We start from the raw sequence: 19636 nt of genomic DNA, 5'->3' as shown, positions 1-19636 counted from the left end.
GCATCGCCGCCTACACTGCTATGACAGAGTCTACTTAATATGTAATCACGTAGCTAGATCTCAGATGCCTTCAACATTGCTATAGGACGAGCATCGCAGGGAAGCAGGTTTTATAAACACACGGTGCACCATAGCCTGTCTCACAATCTCTGAACCATATTATAAGCCAGTCCCGCTGAAATGCCAAAATCTAAATGAAGCAAGTCTAGATTTCCTAACTCTCTAACCTCACTGGGGCTCCCTTTCAATTAATCTGGAGTTTATTTATATTGCTTCTTTAAGAATTCTCTGTTTTCAGAGACTTAGCGATAGTGCACCACAGGATGTGTGGAGTCATGAGGTGCTGTATTAATGTTAGGCCCTCTGTTGTAACGCGCGTTATATTCGTTATTACACTTTGTCAGTGAAGTACACATTCTAGTACTTTGTTGGATTGTCCCATCCGGGATTCGAACCAACACTCTCAGAGTCAGGCACCGCGGGGCTGAGTGGGTTAGATGGCTGACTTTGTGTGCTAGCGATTAGGTGATTAACTCTGAGAGTGTGGGTTCGAATCCCGGATTTGACAACATATAATGATTTTGATAGATAAAACCGGAACAAACGGTATATTTACCTATTGAAATCACACCTTGCTTCGTTTGGGACTATTGCATGACAGGAAGGCTTGGTGGTGAGAGAACCATTGCTTTCATGTACAGTAAGACTTTACGGAATCGAACAAGGTCTTTGGTGTGACTACTGGCGCTTTAACAGCTGAACTACCCGTTTTTCTGTTGACATCTTTGAACAAATGAGCCACATGCCTCTCTGCCTTAAGGGTTCCATGGCAACCAGTGTGCTTTGTTTTGTTGGGATGTAAATAAAGACACATCTGCCCCAAAATTACCTGATTCCACAGATAATATAGGGGTAGTCTGACGGGAAACATGAAATCCATGCTTGTCGAAGGTGGGTGAATTCTTCTGCAGCGTTACATCGAGGCTTGTCTGTGTTATAATTGGAGGCATTTAAACCTTGAAGTATTGTCAACTTTATTGCACACTTGACAAGGTCCATGCACATTGCGCTATCGATTGTAGAGAATCTAATAAATGGCGTCAAATAATTTTGAGTACGATGAACATTCTGTCCCCGACCTCAGGCATGCTGTGAAAACCGCCATATGTCTAGAGGAGCGTTTGGTTAAGTATGCAGCGGCATTTAAATGCAGTCATAAACGTGAATTAATGGCAAGTTGAAAACAATGGGCGAGCACAACTACTATTGTAACCCAGGTGTATTTAGTGCAGGCATCTTTGACACGACTCTAATAATAGCTCAAGTGACAATACTTTCAACATCACTTGAATTATCGCCTAAATATAAACATGTGACCACGTGACAGTCGCACCTGGATACTGCGACCGTTGTCTGTCACCGGTGGTGGCATCCCGATGCGTGTATCAATCCTCGTTATAACGCAACGAAGCCACACCCAGACCTTTCCCCTTGTCCGAACTAGGAATAGAGATGGCGGGTTGGTGAGGACCCATCCCTACACGCTTGTGGTGGAGGCACGACATTGTTACATGTCCCACATGATGAAGAGGTGAGGAGATTGGAGAGGGTTGAAGCTGTGGCCTTTCTGCAGTCGAGATTAGACTTGGACAAGGTTTTAAGGCAATAATCATAAGATTAAATGGAAATTTATAAAGTATATAAATAAACAGTATATACCGATGTATATCCCTGATATACAGAGCCAAACAAACCGACGTCCGCTTATCTCGACTTACCTCGTTAAAAGATAAAATTACTTTACATCCAGAGATCTCTCGTTCAGTGCAGCCTTGGAGCGAGGCTATGTCGAAACCGTTGTCTGTTTCCGAGTCCAGACGAATGAAATTTCTTTTAAAAAAACGTGTCTGGGATGCAACTGCTTCCAAAACAATAACACAATGTACACTAAATGACACAAAAATATTATTGTGTCACTGTCTTGGCGCAGAAACCTAAAGGACACACTTAATATTAAAACAGCGGTGGGTTAGCCTTGTGGGTCAAGTCTTTACTCATAGAGCAGAGTCTGGTTCGATTCCGCATGGATCAAGGGTCAAGGTATTAAGCAAATTCTTGTCCCCAAACGTCATCACAGTGGCTTTTAAGGCAAAAAGTAGCAACTACAAGATATATGATCACTACTGTACATCCATGAATTAATCCTAGTATCTTGTAATTGGCAGTCTAGAATTTCGCGGTAAATTAGGAGACACAACTTTATGGACAACAACGTATTTTTTTCTAAAAATATTATGTATCTTTTTACAAAATTACACCCGACGATGTAAGAATATACCCCACTACGATGTTGTGTGCAATAAAAAGTTTGTTATCCATAAAGATGTATGTTTTCTTAGCAACTTATAGCTGCTAATTTTGCCGTACAAGTTTTAACCATATATTTTGTGGTTTCTGTTTTAGCGTTACAAGCCCCTGTGACGTCATATAGCTTCAACACAGAGCTCTGCAACCGAGTCACTAATCTGTTCAATCAAAACAAAGCAACGTGTATGCTTGAGGCAAGCACACGTTTAATTATACATGACATTTGTTGTTTTCAATTTCTTTTTAATTTAAAGAAAGCAAACCAGACTCAGGGAAGCATTTGCATGACGTCACCAGCGTCTGAAGGATGCATTCCGCCTCTTACAAGAAGGGTTGAGGGAAGGGGGATTTGGTAGACCGAGCTAATTCGCTGCCATCCTGCCTGACAGTGTTCAAGTCCTCCATCCTCTATTCCGAGCACTCTCCACAACTGTCAGCTCTTGCAATGCCTAAAACATCAAATGCAATGTTCTACGTCCGTAATGAACACCATGTCCAACTTGAAATGTTTATTAAATGTAGTGTGTGTTTTGTTGTTTTTGTTTTGTTTCTGTTTCTTCTTTGTTGATGTCGTTGTTTATTTGAGGTGATGAATATATTAGAGGTCAAAGGTTGTTGGAAAGAAAACTATGTAAACAGATTTTAAAAAATTATCCGATACAATTACTTGTGTGGGAAATAACAATAATAATAGGTACATTTAGCACGTACAACAGAGTCCATGTATGTGAAATGTCCGAATATCTGTTATCTTCAATTTCTAACAGTTTCAAAACAGATGTGTTTTCAGATTTTTCTTTAAGATATTGTGCGTTGCTGATGTGATATATTTGGGCAGGCTATTCCATCTAATGGTTGCTGCTGTCGCAAAGGAACAGAATCCAAAGGATTTAGGATTCTATTTAGGGACAGCAAGTAGATGTTGGTGGCAGGATTGAAGACGTCAAGTGCTTTTGTAGAAGTTCTGAGAGAAATATGGAATGCTTGTTTTAGTATTCTACCTGGTAAACCATGAAATACATCCAGTGGTGATTCATGAGTGAAAGTTGTTTTGTTTTTGTTTTGTTTTTCCCACTCTTTATTAACAAGTAAATAAGACCACAATTGTTACATGTCGACCTACATATGCCACGTGGTCAGGGCACCAGGGTCGTTTTCTGACATAGCTTCATTCGACATACATTGAATACAAGCTTATCGACTTTTTACCGTAACATAAAGTCAGTATGAATGTTGTTTTACGCCACAAGCAGCTAGCTGCCTCCCAGCTATGTCACGACGACCTGAACATCGATTTGGCTGTATAACCAGAGGTTGAAAGAATGAGCAACCACCCACTTCGTCGTTGGTGATCTATATTCTTCCATAGAATCTTCGCGGCAGGATATATCACTATATTCTCCCTGATTAAGATGCTTAGAGTGAAATATATCGAAGACTTACATGAATTCGGGCTTCCTTTTCACCGTGACACATCGCGATGTGACTGAACTTATGTTCAAAGTAGCCCACTCATTGATAATGGTTCGATTTTGAAAGTACATCCTAATGATAAACAGTGTATCCTTGTGGCTCAGCGCCGGGATTTTCAGGATGTACCATGGTCGTCAAAAACTCGATTAAGATAGAGATCGGACACTCACAAAGGATAGTCTGTATACTACTAGTCTGGTGGGTCTGGATAATCTGTCACGTGACTCATACTCACGTGATCAAACCGGTTTACCTAATACAGCGTCATTGCAACCATAGTTGTGTGCCATGCTGCTGACTGCTGACAAAACATCTCTTAACTAAAGATTTTCCGATCAGTTGTTATTCGTTCCGGAATGGTTACAGGTTATGGAAGGAAGCGAGTGGTGACGATTGATTTGCTTATGTGTGATATATTCCCAACTGTGAACGTTCAGATGTTGCTTGATTACAGAGGTCCAGATAATGTGATGTCACTGTAATGGACATCCTCAATGATCAAGTTCGGAATAATATGCAGAGGGGTTAAGGTGAACGAGGTTTCGTTTCTCTATATATGTTATTCACGACGATCCATCTCGGAGAAATAATAGCCTTCATTATTAACTGCATTCCAGATTAACGCGGTTTCACTTTTTAAGAACACCTACGATGATTCACCTCCGAGAAATAAGATCACTGTGTACGAATATTAACGAGGTTTCGCTATATACTACATCAACGTCCAGCGGAAAACAGTGGCCATTATGAACATAAGTCCAGATTAACGAGGTTTCGCTATATACTACACCCACGTCCAGGGGATAACAGTGGTCATTATGAACATCAGTCCAGATTAACGAGGTTTCGCTATATACTACACCCACGTCCAGGGGATAACAGTGGTCATTATGAACATCAGTCCAGATTAACGAGGTTTCGCTATATACTACATCCACGTCCAGGGGATAACAGTGGTCATTATGAACATCAGTCCAGATTAACGAGGTTTCGCTATATACTACATCCACGTCCGAGGAATAACAGTGGTCATTATGAACATCAGTCCAGATTAACGAGGTTTCGCTATATACTACATCCACGTCCGAGGAATAACATTGGCCGTTATGAACAGCAGTCTAGATTGATGAGGTTTCGCTTATACATATCATCCGAGGAATACGAGCGTTCATTACAGCATGATAGCATCAGTGTTGAGGTGCACAATACGTCGGCCAGATGAGGGAAGTGCACATTTACAACGATTTCCCGCGGACGACCGACTGACCAGGTTCCTGTGTCACACACACATCTGTAGCCTGAGTGCCCCTCGGTGACAAGTACTGATAGCAACAGTGTGTCACTGGGTGGAGGGAAGGGTTTCGGACACAGAGTCTCTTGGTGCAACTTCAGTACATTGGTACAAGACATTGAAAGGTAGTCATGCACTCTCTCACTGGTGTTGAAAACACGTAAAAACATGAACAATTCTTTGAAACAATATACTTAAGGGTTTAAAGAAATTTCTTGTTTTAAATTGTATCAAGAAACAGGTAAGAAAACACTTCCAGACACATCGTACTATTATATCCCTTATATAGACGCTGTGTAACGCGTTACAGAAACGCTCTTTCGTAACCCAACCCGTGAAGATCCGGGTTACAATTGATCTTCAGTAACCCATGCTTGTCTAAAGAGGCGACTAACGGGATTGGGTGGTCAGGCTCGCTGATTTGGTTCACATATGTAATCGTATCCCAATTGCGTAGATCGATGCTCATAATGCTGATCACTGGATTGTCTGGTCCAGACTCGATTATTTACAGACCGCCGCCATATAGCTGGAATATTGCTGAACGTTACTGGCATTTAACTAACCAATCTTTCGTAACCCCGGTACATTAACAGGAAAGGTTCCTTGCATAATCATAGATATCTTGAACTATGCCAAAAAGTATCCCCAACACCCATGTGGCCTCGACATTCATAACTTAATTATAATTTAAGGGTACGATTAGGTTGACCCTTTAGGCGTACCATACATTGATTTCTAAAAAAAAAAGTAAGGCCAGAAATGATTGGAAAATGCTTTTTGGCTTCAATATCAATATGATGAATTTGACACAAGATAAAAGCACAAATATGATACATGTACGACTCTACCTAGTTGGATATTAAAGCTCAGATGAAAAAATGCACTTGAGGGGTGACTTCACAGGAGGAAATTTTGACGTTTTAACAACATTCGTAAATATTCGTAAAGTACAAACTGTTGTTTTGAAATACAGACTATAATTATTCATGTAGCCTCAACTAATTAAATTACATAAATGATTGTAAATTTTTATTATTATTTTTTTCTATGTGTGGAAAAGATGAAACTCTTGTAGTAGTTATATTCAAAATAATTACGTAAAAAAGTCTTAATTCAAATCGCATAGATAATCTTGTTGACCCATAGACGTTTCACTTCGTGTATGAGCATTGAACTGGCAACATGCGACTTGATATCTCTGCAGAACAATTAATTTCAAATTTATACCAGTATTTCATACTGGAGAAACAAAGGGAGAAACCTCTCGTCAGCTATGACAGGGTTTACTATAGAATGTGTAAAGCCCTTAATTTGACATATAGTCAGGTTTACAAAGTTGTAAACAAATCAGTTACCTCAGGGGTCGTGTCAAAATCAAAACCAGGTAGGAAACACAAACTGGATTGCTTTGATAAGGGTGTCATATGCCGTGCAGTTTATAAACTGTATGAACGCAAAATCCCACCGACGTGTGCTAAAATACAAGATCAGATCAAAGATACAATAAATGTCTCGAAAACAACACTTATTGTAGCTCTGGTAGGAATGGGGTTCAGGTACACCAAAAGGGGAGATGGCAGAGCTGTGTTTAGAGAAAAGTACACAACCCTGCCCATGCGATCAGCTTATCTCAGAACAGTTGAAGAATACAATTTGGGGTTTCAAATCATATACCTTGATGAAACTTGGTGTAATAAAAACCACTCAACCGATCGGATGTGGCTTCCTTCAGATTGTTCTAAGGCACCAGTGTTACCATCAGTCAAAGGTAGACGCCTGATCATCTTGCATGCTGGTACCCGTAGCAGGGGACTGATTGGGGGTTGTGACTTTGTTTTTTGAGGTCAAGAAATCTGATGGTGATTACCATAGCGAAATGAATTGGCAGGTATTTTTGGGTTGGTTCGAACATCAGCTTTTACCGCAACTGGACGAACCAAGCGTTATCATTTTGGATAACGCCAGTTACCATAACCTGCGTGTCCCTGGTACCATCACACCCACCATGAGCAATCTCAAGGCTCAGTTGCAGGATTTCTCACTTCCTTTAACGTGCCTTACAGGCAATCAGAAACAAAGCCCCAGCTCATGGAAAAAGTCCGGCAGCACAAAAAGCCAATCCAGTACATCACTGACGAACTATAGCTGCAAAACAAGGCCACATAGTTCTGCGTACACCAGTACGGCACTGTGAGCTCAAACCCATCGAGCTGATCTGGGGTAACTGTAAGAATTTTATTGCTCGCAATAATACCACATTCAAGCTTTCAGACGTTAAAGAGATTGTGTATGCTTCTTTTGCGAGAATTACCCCAGAAGTGTGGCAAAAGGCTGAAGACCGTGTTCTCAAAATCGAGGACGAATACCGTCTGCGGGACGGCGTTAACGTCAGCGGAGTTGCACCTGTTGTAATTCCGCTAGAGTCCTCGACCAGCAGTGATACTGACACTTGATATTTTGAGACGGTCCCTGACATGTACTGCTCTTGCGTTGCATAACGCTGTCACCCTGTCTGCCTGCCAGGTGGGTCACAGTATAGTTTGCTTCTTTGAAGTGTTTCTCCCATGGAATTCTTTTCTAAGTTTTTCGATATTTTACGAGTAATCATTATGATTAGGGAATGGTACATCATGATTACTCATATGCCATATTAGGTCGAGGTGATATGAATGATTATATATATGAGTTTTGAATCTGAAATATCAACCATTATCAAATAATTGCCAAAAAGCATTTTCCAAGCATTTCTGCAATTACTTTTAGATATGCGCGTGCTACGATCAAACGAGAACATCACGTGATATACGTGTAACTGTCATTCAGCAAATATCAAGTTTCAGTAAACTGTCCTTATACCTCGATAACTTACAAAATCAATTGATTTCGTTCTTGATAAGCACATATGGGGCCTCTTCAAATGAAAAAAGCTCAGAGGTGGCAAGTTATTGGTAAGGGGAATGCTGGCATGTCATTGGGGGGTGTTACATGAGATGCTGGTTGTCATCCATTGCCAAACAGATGGCTTCCACATCGTCATTTGTCAGAACTGTCTAAAATCGCCTAATCGGGTATACAGCCAGACGATCTATCAGACTTCCGTTGTCATCCCCAGAGCACAAAGCAGCACGACCAGCTTGGTGTCTCTCGACATCACTGGAATTTGATGTCATTTATATCTATCATTAGCTCAACACTCAAGAAACTTAATTGAATATAACCCAAATTAACCTTCAGCTTGTTTTTGTACGCATAAATTGTATGCATTGTCTTCTCTTGTACCACCGATCGTGGTTGAACGAGAATAGAGGAATTGGAATTGGGAGGGGCCCCTAGTCGGACGATAGTCAATTTCTTTCGTTTTTGACTGATGGCCGAGCTCGTGTTTGACGCCGCATGTGCAAAAACACTGCACATGCACAACGGAATATCTGAAAGCATGTGTCGTTTGGCGGGGGTTCATTTATGGTGTGGGGGTGCCTCTCACGTGACTGTAAACTTGACCTTGTGACAATCAGACGAAATCTTAATAGACATGATTGCTGTACCACCTTAATGATGGCCATCCCCTGAACACAAGGCTAGTCTTCATATACGACAATGCTAGGCCGCATCATACACGAAGGCCGTTGGTGACTTGTAACGTCACGAGGCGGTAGTCCAGATTTCAATCCCTAAGAGCATGTTGGGGACATCATAGGTCCCAGAATACACCAGAGAGATCCTTCAGGACAAAATGTTGACGTATTGGATCAATAACTCAAACTCTAAATTTACGTCTGATACAGTCAGGAGAAGGTCAGGGATGTTATTGTTGATATCCACCAGATATGACACACGATATTGACATTGTGCTCGGTTTTGATACTTCTGTATTTATGCCAGAAAGTGTGAAAATGACCGCATGAATACATGCAAGAATATGTAGCTAGCTAAAGCGTGTTCTGTGGAAATGAGAGAGAGAGAGGTGAGTGCATTGGCGGATCCAGAAGGGAGGTTCAGTGGGTTCAAACCCCCCTTTGAAAATGACAAAAGACCATAAGACCACATTGAAGTTAATGTTTTCAACAACAACAAAAAACCCACCCCCACCCCCAACACACAAAACCACCACCACCACCAGCAGCACACACCCACCCCCCATTGAACATTCCTGGATCCGCCTATGGAGTGTGTTTGTCTGCATTTGTTAACACATCAATGCGGGCGTGCATGTGTCCACAAACAGATTCCTTCAGACTTTTGTTTACTTATGCAACCGTCACGGCTATATCCCAGCTGTTCTTTCTGGGAGTATACTGATGTTCCCGATTTTGAACTGAACGCGCCAAACGCGGTTTCAATTCATGGCGCCACCAAGGGAGGTAACCCTGTTTCAAGTTTAAACTCGAGTACAAAACAGGTTGTACTTCATTACGCTAATCCCCTGATCCGTCGCATTAGCGCAGCCTGGTATATTAGGGGAGAGCGTAAGCCTGTACAAACACCATACTGACGGACGACGACAGTGTCAACACATCAGGTTCAAATCATACACCGACAGGTTAGCACACGACACCGTCGACACACACGGCTCTAAGCCTTGTTAGATTTTATACAAAAAATAACTTTCTATCTCGCGCTGATCGCGGCGTTTCAACGTTGTGGTTTAAGTCAAGTGTGTCGAGCCTGAAAGCCTGCTTTACAACCCAGCTCATATCAAACTGATTTGAATGGTGAATCTGGTCTCCATTTCGCTGTTGAAACCTGTAAGAAACTGTTTGAAATACCGGTTACCGGGTGATGTCAAACTTGAATTTAAACTGAATGACAATGTACTTGAGGGTCTCGCGCTCAAACCCATATTTGATATATAAATAGGTTTGAAATACAGTTTTAGGGCCAGATATAAAAGCAGGATCGGATCTCTATCGTGGGTGTATTTTTTGTTAAATGCAATCAGAGGCGGATCAAGAAATGTATTGTGTGAGGAGGGGTGAGGGTTGGGTGTTGTTTAGGCCGAGTCGAGAGGGTTGCGCATATATTACCCCAGTCACAATTTGATGTGCACGAGCGACGGATAGCGGGTGAGTTCCCACTCTGGATCTTCCATGGGTAATTCGAGAGCGAGGATGAAGACACAGAATAGAGAACATATGCCTTGTACCTCACTGAAAGTTTTCGATACTTATTTATAACAATCTCGAGAAAATGTTTCATGTTCTGCATACAGACATATGCAAAATATTGCTAGATTTAAACAGGAAACAACAGGCACATCTGATCTTTTCAGCTTCAAGGTTATCCGGGGCGGTGGGTAGCCTAGTGGTATAAGCGTTCGCTCGTCACGCTGAAGGCCCGGGTTCGATTCCCCACACGGGTACAATGTGTGAAGCCCATTTTGGGTGTCCCCCGCCGTGGCATTGCTTGAATGTTGCTAAAAGCGGCGTAAAACTAAACTCACTCACTCATTCAGGGTTATCCCCCTTCTTTCACTAAGTCTTGTAGCCCTCACAGGCTGTAAATCAGAAACCCAAAGTTGACGCGTTTGGTTTATTAACGGAATTGTTTGCATGGACCTGTCAAAGATATTCACATACGTTTGTGTATCTATATTCAAGTTTGTGTATTGTTTCGGTTGAGTGGGGATGGGTGTGACCACAAACTACTAGTTTTTTCAATGCCGTTTTATGAATAAATGTTCACTTTTATTGCTTCGCTATTTAGGTGATTATAATCTTTACGCTTCACGTTTTCACTATATCCACTGGCGGAACCCTGTTACAGACATCTCATCCATGGGTCTCTTTGTCAGAATTTTGGATACGCCCTGATAACCTCGTACGGCGTCATAGATGAATACACAATGTCATTTAGAACGTGGTCAAATGTATCATATTACACTTTATCGGTTGAGACTCATCCGGGAATCGAACCCACACTCTCAGATTGAGTCATCTTATCATCAGCACACCAACCCATTGAGCCACCGCGGCTTCCACAAACACTGGAGGTCTGACATCTGGTAGTCTAGATCACGTACTTTGTGTACCCCTCTGACAAGTGTAAAGTGATAGAATACGTACATAACTGAGAAAGTGTAATCCCCAATGTGACGTATATTTCAAATGTTATTGATCGTTACAGAGGGCAATATCTGCACCATATGTCCCCAGTTTTCACGCACCCGTTCGCGGCAACACCAATAGCAGTGTAAGCTGACAAAAACATGGCTTCTCTTGTCCACGATTTTGTGTTTCAAAATGTCCTATTCATTATTGACACAACTGCAGTCGATGACACAATTGGAACATGTTGTACAGAGAACAGCATGCTGTACCTCCTGACTAAGCTCTGACTTGCTACCCTCCGTCATGTGGCCTTATCATAACATATCTGCGATTAAATATAAGTTTGAATAAAATCTGTTCTGTCGTCCCTGGAAGATCGCCGACACACCTAACATCAGGCATGGGTGTAACAAGTCAATATTGACATAGTAGTTGTCGCGAGTTATACTGTAGACGGTCCCAAGTCCTGGACATGTGACACTGAATGTTGCAAGACCTGTTCCGAACTTCTAGGTGTCCTTATTTGTTGTTTAACATCCCACTCAGCAATATTCCAGCTATTCCAGGTATGATACTGTATGGATAAGAACTTATTTGCTTTATTATGATGCGACGTTTGTCAAGCAACGGCATACAAATCTATACCGAAACGTCGCATCATAACATATTAAACAAACTGTTATCCATAGAGTATCATACACAACCTTTCTTATTATTCGTCAACGTCAAAAATGCCAATCAAACAGAATATTCCAGTTACAAGGCAGAACCTCTAGGCCAGCATGATCGGACACATTAGGGCGGTTCCATCTACCCATATACTAAAAGCTATAGATAAAGAATACGGAAGTGGATTATGCTGCGGAACCGCACTATTCCCCCAAACCCTTAGCCTTGATTTGAATCGGGAACACTTCCTTTAAACAGCATTGTTCAGTTGATTTTAAACTTGCTGTATCATGTTCAAATCGACAACAATCTAATTTATATCAACGCGAAACATAATTTGTCACAATACCAATTTACGGGGATATAAATAGCCGATAATAATGGATTTTATAATATACATAAGAGCAAATGTGTTACCAAACGCACCATTTTTATTTACATAATTGACGACGGAGAACATCTCTTAGATTTGTTTCTTTGCTTTCAGCAATTTTCTGGCTATCAGGTCTTAGCACTATTAGCAGCAAGGTATATTATGTCACTGACGGGGTCTTAGCGCCATTTTCTCTATCTAGTGCTAAGACGGCCACCCAGTCAGTGACCATATATAGTTTGATGCCAGTTTCTTTCGATACCCACGAAAACAGATGATACAGCATGCTGTTCTCTGTACACCATGTTCCAATTGTGCCAGTTTTTTTCGATACCCAAGGAGGTCTGTATGATAATCGAATCTGGACCAGACAATCCAGTAATTAATAGGATGTGTATCAATCTGCGCAATTGGGATACGATACGAAATAATACCTCGTCAGATGCGCGCCACATGTATATAGTTGGCGCATATCCTGAACAACTCGAACGGTATCTCTCCATACATAAGCGTATATCTATATATGCATGGCTATTTGACCGTTCTTGAATTATCAAATAGAAGACATAATGTGATGATGAGTTGAGTTTTACGCCGCACTCAGCAATATTCCAGCTATATGGCGGCGGTCTGTAAATAATCGAGTAACCCATGCTTGTCGTAAGAGGCGACTAACAGGATCGGGTGGTCAGGCTCGCTGACTTGGTTGACACATGTCATCGGTTCCCAATTGCGCAGATTGATACCCATGCTATTAATCACTGGATTGTCTGGTCCAGACTCGATTATTTACAGACCTCCGCCATATAGCTGGAATATTGCTGAGTGCGGCGTAAAACTAAACTCACTCACTGGAATGCCCCAACACAAGTAAAGATTCATATCACCTGTAACCGACATGCTATGGAAAGTGTGTGTGACAGGAATGTGTATAGTCTGTCTCACAGTCCCTGAACCATTTATTTTCCCTACTGCCTAGCCCTCCCTGCAATGCTAAAGCCCTAGATGAAGCAAGTCTAGATTTCCCTAGGTTGTGAAGTTCCCATCTGACTGGTTTCAGTTTAAATGTCACTATCAAAATTATATATATACATTCAGACCCCCACCACCGCTCCCCGGGCACTTGCTCCCATTACCATCTCAATAATGCTTACAGTGAAACTGGGGAGGTGGGGTAGCCTAGTGGGTAAAGCGTTCGCTCGTCACGCCGGATATCCAGGTTCGATTCCCCACATGGGTACAATGCGGGAAGCCCATTTTCTGGTTTTCAAGTATTTTTACCGCAATTTGGCCTTTAACGCCTAGTAGTCTGTCATACAGACCCTGAAGCAAATATACCCAAGAAAGCCCACGCAAGTCTAGAAAATTTGGCAAATCTAGATTTCAACAGCTTCTTGAAAATAAAGAAAGTCTCAGGGCTCCTTTTCATTATATGTTATTTTTGTTACTATGAACTTTTCTTCTGTAAAATATGTTCATTTCAGAGACTAGTTGTTAGTCTACGCCCAGGGTATTCTGGGGGATAAATTCGAGAGTGTTTTTTTCTGGTGTTCACGTTTTATGTGTGAAAAAGGGGTCCTTAATGTACTACCCTTATGTGTTCTGTTCTCAGTAACTTAATCAATCAAATCATCCAATTAATCAATAATCTATACTTAATTTAAGCTGTATATGAATGTGTCCAGGTGCTGTAATTCAAATACTGTCGGACAAAAAAATGTCGACAAATTGGATATCACTTCTAAATTACAAATTTTTCGAAACCGTTACAGTCGGAAAACATTTCAAACGTAAAGTCACACATTTTCGACAATATTTTGGCCTATATTATATATTGGGGGCATATACACTCACTTTAGCTTCCTGATGATGCAATAAATAGCCATTATCCCTTTCGACTTGTCTGAAATCGATAATTGAAACTTCAAGGCGAACAGCTTCCAAACAGAGAACGTTTGCCATATATGGAATGTAAACGATTGCTTCGTACATTGAAAACTGTCGCACGCGGTGTTATCAGTGTTTGCCGAACTGGTTTCAACAGAGATCATATAAATAGAATAATATAATCTATTATATGGTCTGTGGTTTCAATCACAAGTTGTGCGCAGGATATTCGTAAAGAGCGCTCCAAGGGACATAACTATATTCGCTTGAAATAATGTTCGGCCGGTAGAGGGCGCGAGAGTCGATTTAATGCAACGTTGCATTAATTCATTCGAACTCTTGAATTAATATTGCAATCTAAATGAGTAATGTTTTGGGTGTAAATTATATGGTAGCTTCCTAGGGGCTGATAGTTAGTATTATTTAGAGAAATACATTATGTATTTTTAGAGAAGTGTGGTGTGACTTTGTGCCTTTAAGGACCGAAACTAAGCTATCAGTATCAAATACATCACCATCCACATTCAAACATGGATGCATACTTCCGTTTGTCCGTCAGGTTACATGAACATTGAGATTCGGTTGTTGATAGGCCGGGGTGATACATCACGCCCAACAATATTGTGATTTAATTAACGCGTTAAACCATGTATTGGATGCAAAAACGCGTGATACGTATTAAAGGGAATACTTCCCTACGACTTGGATTTCTGGTACAGCTTCCACGTTTTTAACATGTGTTGTTTATTTCCCCTTTCTGTTCGGTTGAACGCGGAAACATTACCTTCATAGGTCCCTGGGAAATAACAGTGAAACTGACTGACAAATAATGCAGTCTGATTTATATAGGTGAGGTGAGATTGGGTTTAACGTCGTACTTGAGAATATTTCGCTCATATGACGACGTGCATGCGTGTGTATGTGTATGTGCGGCTGCTTGTACTAGCCCAGACTGAAGCTGGTTTTATAGTGCTAGCCCACTGAGATACCATGCCGCAGTGAAGCATGAATACCCCACTCAGACACATTATACTGACTCCGAGCCGACCAGTCCTTGTTGTACCCATTAATGCCGAGCGCCAGGCAGGGACCAACAAGTACCATATTTTAACGTCTTTTGGTATGACGTGGTCGGGGATCGAACCCGCGACCTTCCGCTCTCCGGGCGGACGCTCTAACAACTACACCACGGAGGCGGTCCTGATTTATATAGAATAAAGTCCTTATTTACTCACGAACGCGTGAGAAAGGTGCCACCCTACGTGTTCAGCAACGCCCTGATCTTGCAACAACATCACAAGGGAGTACTCCGAGCGCGTCATATGCACAGTATGTTAATGTGAAGACAGAACCCGGATGTTGAGCGTGATGAGGGGCCATTTTTATCACTAGGTTTCTATATATGAAGTTGAACATTTGAAAGACTTGAAGTACAATGATAAATATTTACGATCACACATATGTTTGTCCTTAAATAATACAACTTTATACTTTATTTTATTATTTATTTTTATGTTTTTCTTATCAATGCTTGCTCTATAAACCTGGGGCTTGATCCACAACCTGTTACGGGTCCCCAGAGGTAGCCTAGTGCTAAAAGCGTTCGCTCGTGACGCTGAAAACCCGGGATCGATCCTCAACATGGGTGCATTGTTTAAAGCTCATTTATGGTGTCCACCGCCGTTATGCTGCCGGAATGTTACTGAGAACGGCTTAAAACCATACTCACTCACACACGCACTCTCTGGTAGCGTTACAGCATCGTAAGCTACGTGTTCGTAAGCCTTAAAATATTCCCTGACTGCTGAGTGAGTATTGCTTAACGCCATATCAGCAATTTTGGTGCTATTCGCGGCGACCCTGACTGTTGAAATGAGCCATTAAAACTGTTGTGGGATATTTGAAGGTTGACACGTAACAATGTAATGTTTGAATATACCCGTGAATATCCGAACTCGGCCTAGAACAGCGTCTAGAAGCTCTCTTAACGCTAAGATAGTCATAAGTGCCATACATTAACATTAACTTATGACTATCTTAGCGCCAAAAGAGCTTCGAAAATCTTGGCCCAGGTCTTCGGCAGCCTATGCTTGTCGTAAGAGGCGACTAACGGGATCGGGTGGTCAGGATCGCTGACGTTGACATGGTATCCCAATTGCGCAGATCGATGCTCATGATGTTGATCACTGGATTGTCTGGTCCAGACTCGATTATTTACAGACCGCCGCCATATAGCTGGAATATTGCTGAGTGCGGCGTCATACCACAAACAAACATGTTTGAATGGGTGAATGTGTAAACATCTTCACTGATCCGTATATACAATTTTCAACGCTGCTTTGCCTTTCACACGCAATGGAATCTGTTTCAGGTAACGGAGATTAATGACGTTCTCTGAAATATATAATATCAAGCATGTCTGTAAACTGAATCTGGTCAAAGCAAACCAGTGATTGAAAGAAAGAGACATCAACGTCTTTGCACACGGCGACTCAGCACTTTGTAACCATGCGATCCCAATGATGTATGGTGGCCGAAAAGGGACATTCTATTCTTGATCTCGGCGATAAAGCGATAACACATGACGAAGGAAGCGATAACACGAGACGAGAAAACGATATTGTATAGCGTCTTGTGTTATCGCTTTCTGGTCGCGTGCTATCCCTATCACTTCTCGTACTATCGCTTTCTCGCCTAGTGTTATCGCACGGCCATAATTGAAGGCAATGAAGCGATGACCCCTCTCGGCCACCATACAAACCTGGAGTGTTGACCTGTCCGGAATCATCACAGCGATAAATATTACAGTCAAAACAGCGAAAGTCCTAATGGTCATATAATAACCATCGTATACCCTCTAAAAGAATACCAATACGTTGTTAAAGCTGCCAGGTCGTTTGTTGAACCTCATCTCCATGGATATTTGCCGTGTCTCGATGATACGGCTTCTATAAGCTACACTCATCCCGGCTCACACTGACAACCGTAACCACTCGACTGACCACTACATCAAAGCAAACAACGACAGGTATAAGCCCACTTCAGAAGGCCTTCGATGCGACTAATCGTTTCACGCGTTGTCAAGTGGTCAGAATGCCTGGTCGCAGCCAAGACAAACATTGACCTGTTCGGCCACTGTCCAGCTAATTAGAGTCACGGAACGCTGTTGGACAGGTACGCCAAAACACCTACCTGATCTACATACTGTCACATACTAACTGTGTTGACTGTCTCATAATAGCAGTGTTGACTGTCTCGCAGCACGACAAGCACGCACTTCCATGTATCAGTTGTTGACTTAAGTGACAAGTTTAAAGGTACTTCTGGCGAGTAGTGGACGATAATGTCAATATTAGTGTTTCTCGTGGGTAGGATTGGTCATGTCTGGTTGAAAACTATTGAATGAATCAGGCGTGTGATTGTACAGGTATACGAAGAATGACTACATTACATTCCTGTCTTTTTGTACACTGATCGTATCGGAATTTATACGATGAAGCAGACAGATAGCATTGATGTCTTGTCTTGACTACATGCTGCTTACACATCTGGGTTTTGGATCCTAAAATTTGCAATTTGATTGCTTTCAATTCTGTTTTTGTTGTCTAACGCAGCGCTGTATCAGCTATATGACGCCGGTTTGTAGATGATAGAATCTGGGGACCGATCCACAAAGCGTTGTTATTGCTACCTTTCCATAGAATTACGGCTGTCGAAGCTTTACGAACCTTTTTGTGGATATGGACCAGACAATCCACTAATTGAAATTATGTGCATCGATCTTTGTAATTGGGATACGATGGCGTATATCGCCCATGTCAGTAAGCCTGGCCGCCGATATTTGCCGTTTATCCTCTTTGGCAAACCATGGTTTGCTGAAGACCTATGTGTGGATGGGGTGAGTCTTTTTGTGATTGAGAATAGTTTTACGTCGCTTTTAGCTACATTCCAGCAATATCATGACGGGTGACACCCGAAATAGGCTTCACTCAGTGTTTCCCGTGGGGAATCGAACCCGGGTCTTCTGCATGACGAGCGAACGCTTTAACCACTAGGCCATACCTTACCTCCCCGTGTGGGGATGAGGGGTGATGGAGGAAGGGAATACTAGTACTTCAGAATAAGACATTTTGTTTATGCGGTAAAGGGGTCAGTAAATCCTTTTCAGGATTTATTATTTTTATATTATTGGCTATTAATATAGCGCACATATCCACGCAACTAGTACATGCTCAAGGCGCTGGTATTAGGATGAACTTCACCAACCCATCCGCCGACAGACTATCATATAGTCGGCCCCGTACCCTGGTATGGTGGGCTGAGGACCTGTTTGATTGAGTCAGGTACAGGAATGAGTGGTGACTGTGTCCATAAAATAGCAATAACGCAATCATACCAGGTACCGATCGCAGTGTCTTGGCTGTGTTCTGTTGAGGAGAATCGACCCCGAATCATAAGCAGAACGTGCACGTACACGAACCATAGAGCTACCGAGTACTCCTATTGGGTATAAGGGGGCGGTGGGGTAGTCTAGTGGTTAAAGCGTTCGCTCGTCACGCCGAAGCCCGGGTTCGATTCCCCACATGGGCACAATGTGTGAAGCCCATTTCTGGTGTCTCCCGCCGTGATAATGCTGGAATATTGCTAAAAGCGGCGTAAAATTCACTCACTCACTCACTCACTCACTCTCTCTGTGGTATAAGAAACCATGGACTACGTATAATTCTTAGTCAAGGCAAACCACAGATGATAATCATGCTAATAGTTATTCTTTAACAGTTATTCAGGATAAGAACGCATTACCTCCTGCCAACGCACCAAACCACAGATTGCTGAATAAGCTGATTAGAAAACTTATGGAGTGTCCCGATCGAACGTGACCTTGACTTAAGGGTTAAGACTCTCAGAGAACGCGAGACTGACGGCCTGTCAGAAGCTCTAATCAATCATATGGTGCAAGGATGAATCCTATGACTGCGGGTGATCCCATGTGCGGGTTACCCATGCGGGTTACAAACGTCTAACGGGCGGTGAGGTAGCCGTGTGGTTAAAACGTTCGCTCCTCACGCTGAAGACCCAGGTTCGATTAAACAAATGGGTACAATGTGTGAAGCCCATTCCTGGTTTCCCCCGCCGTGATATTGCTGAAATATTGCTAAAGCGGCGTGAAACTATACTCACTCACTCTAAGACTCTAAGACATTACTTCGGGTTTCTCCCATATTAAACTGACATACGGTGATGTAGCATGACACTTATGGCAGTGCTACCTTATGTATGTTGTATTTATCTACCAGATATCCACATCCGTATGCAACAAGGAGATGCTTGTTCTTCATCCAAATACCGTGGACCATTTAGACCTATCGATTCTCCAATCCTTTCTGTGTTAGATTTCATACTTTAATGGCATATATTCAGGTGTGATAGTACAATCAAGGCGGAAAGCCGTCATGCATCGCAGTCTAGTCGTATTCCACAATATCGAAGCATTAGACATCAACAGATTACGCACGCTTTGGGGAA

At 42.1% G+C, this 19636-nt stretch overlaps 1 long non-coding RNA gene across 1 annotated transcript; it reads left to right on the top strand.

Annotated features, from left to right (window-relative positions):
• Positions 1-605: 605 nt before the first annotated feature.
• On the top strand, positions 606-2897 carry LOC124283694. Its single transcript, XR_006900383.1, has 2 exons — positions 606-1591; positions 2464-2897. It is a non-coding gene; the product is annotated as an uncharacterized LOC124283694 (long non-coding RNA).
• The last annotated feature ends 16739 nt before the right edge of the window (positions 2898-19636 follow it).

Source organism: Haliotis rubra, unplaced genomic scaffold, assembly GCF_003918875.1.
Source record: "Haliotis rubra isolate DU_JTF1 unplaced genomic scaffold, ASM391887v1 Scf32, whole genome shotgun sequence".
NCBI classification, from domain to species: Eukaryota; Metazoa; Mollusca; class Gastropoda; order Lepetellida; family Haliotidae; genus Haliotis; species Haliotis rubra.
Note: the sequence above shows the minus strand (reverse complement) of the source record. Positions and strands in the feature narration are given on the sequence as shown.